Source organism: Limulus polyphemus, unplaced genomic scaffold, assembly GCF_000517525.1.
Source record: "Limulus polyphemus unplaced genomic scaffold, Limulus_polyphemus-2.1.2 Scaffold1240, whole genome shotgun sequence".
Taxonomy (NCBI): Eukaryota; Metazoa; Arthropoda; class Merostomata; order Xiphosura; family Limulidae; genus Limulus; species Limulus polyphemus.
Window position 1 is genome coordinate 28,773 of NW_013666850.1, and position 2,243 is coordinate 31,015.

Consider the following 2,243-nt stretch of genomic DNA (forward strand, 5'->3'; position numbering starts at 1 on the left):
AGTACTGTAATTTTCTGCTACTTCTTCCTAGTTGTCAACACAAATTTTTATAGGAACATTTAACAGATTATAAAGGAGTTAGCTTATTTGTTATGAATAAACAAGCACCACTACGTTTCTTAAGATCTAAAGGCAGTTTTTTTTACAACTGACTGTTGAAGTTGTTGTTCGGATCTTAAAATGAGTGATCCGGAATTACTATCTGAAATTAAGACTTGTGGGAATTAGCATGAGGCGTTCTAATATACAATATATACAAACAAACCAATAGTGTTTACTTACTGATTAATGATATTATAAAACTCCGTGATTACTCGAGTGCAGAACGAGTCGAAGAGACACGGGTTGAAAAAGTGTCTAATGTTTAAGGTTATTAGGTCTACCTTCAAAAGGTATTCGGTTTATGGGGCCTACCTTCACTACGTGACTACAGAATTTGTTTTTTTTTAGGAATGATCAACAGATTATAAGGGGGCTAGCTTATTTTTATAATTAAGAAAGCGAAAATTTAAGGTTATCGGGTCTATCTCCAGAAGATGCTTGGTTTATCGGGTTTACCTTCACTAAATGTTCGGATTATGGAGTCAGGCTCCGGAAGGTGGTAGGGGTATTAGGTCTACTTTTAGAAGGTGTTCGAGTTATGGGTGTACTTTCAGAAGGTGTTCGGGTTATGGGTGTACTTTCAGTAGATGTTCGGGTTATGGGTGTACTTTCAGTAGGTGTTCGGGCTATGGGTGTACTTTCAGTAGGTGTTCGGGCTATGGGTGTACTTTCAGTAGGTGTTCGGGTTATGGGTGTACTTTCAGTAGGTGTTCGGGTTATGGGTGTACTTTCAGTAGGTGTTCGGGTTATGGGTGTACTTTCAAAAGGTGTTTGGGTTATTGGACCTACTTTCCCAAATAGCTCGAGTTATGCCGTCTTTTCAAATACAATACAATAATAATAATACTACAATACAATGCTTTCACATATTTCAAGATACTAATCTTGTACATAAGTTATTACTTCTCTATGGCTAATTCTTCTAGTTTATTTTCTTAAAAATGAATTTAACAGATACCTATAGTCTTCACTAAGAGAGACAAATTTATTTATACAAATATAACACATGAAACTTGCATCCATTCTTTTTACTCTTCATTTCTGGCTTTTGGTAGTTTTTCAACTCGATGTCGCAATTCTCAGACTATACGTTGAATTTCTCACAACTGTGGTGCTCATAAAAATGCTTTTCCCAGTCAGTATTTAGTATAAGCATTAAGAGAACTTTGCGCATGTGTAAATGTTTCATTTTATATATATATACACTTGAAATAATCTGAAAACAATACAATATTTGCACTATAGAAGTCACTCTTACAAGAAACCATGTCACTGAGTGCGGAGAAGCCATCTCTTGTATTACACTGAGGTTAGAGAGCAGAATTTCGCACCTATATTTACCAAGGTCTGTTTTTCGATTATAGCTAAACAGCAAGAACATTATGTCACACCAGCTTCCTCTTCGTTAACTAAAGAGAAACTTTTGACGCAATAGACCATCATTGTAGAAAATTAACTTCCTGGAGTTTACAAACCTTTAGAATAAAGGTATTAACGTAGGCCAAATCTCAAAACATAGATCAATTAATTAGAACACTACAGAGGTACAAAGGAGCCATTACGTTGTACCTCTGTACGTTGTAGTTTAGCGACCAATATAATGTTTTGTAAAATTCGTTTTTTAAACAACCTTTAGTAACCCAAATATCTCTATAAACGGGTTAGTTTTTTTCGGGTTATTAAATATTAAGTGAGTACACAGATATAAACAAATCTGCATTAATCAAAAGGTTTACCTCAAAACAGAAAAAAGTAAGCGAAACGTTGCTGCGGTGAACATTTTGAGTTATCTTCCGTAATAACTTATTTTCAACTGAAAATTTACTAAAATATCCTGAAAAGCTTTATTCAAATTCGGAATATCTCATGGAAATCGTTGCTTAACAAACTAGAGTATCGCCCCACATGAAAATTCGTATTATATAAAATTATAATACAACACTATTATTTAATTAGATTCAAAAATCAAATCAAACTCACTTTCAACAGGTTCTAGGCCTAGTTTCTTAGTAAGTTGATACCTGAAATATTTCACTCTTGCGTGTTTGGCATACTTCTGGAACAATCATACTGCTTCTGCACTGCACCAACCAGGCAAGTCTTTCGCAAGATGGCGGCCGACGAACGCCAAAGATCAATGT

The 2,243-nt window shown here is 34.9% G+C and overlaps 1 protein-coding gene across 2 annotated transcripts in view; it reads right to left on the minus strand.

Annotated features, from left to right (window-relative positions):
* The window catches only part of LOC106462754 (synaptotagmin-1-like), a 30,607-nt gene extending 28,364 nt beyond the window's left edge, over nucleotides 1–2,243 (minus strand). Inside the window, exon 1 of one of the 2 annotated variants that reach the window (XM_013922705.2) lies at nucleotides 2,083–2,243. The gene's annotated coding sequence lies outside the window, so the exon portion shown is untranslated. The remainder of the gene's footprint in view (nucleotides 1–2,082) is intronic. The other variant, XM_022390084.1, reaches the window with a different exon arrangement.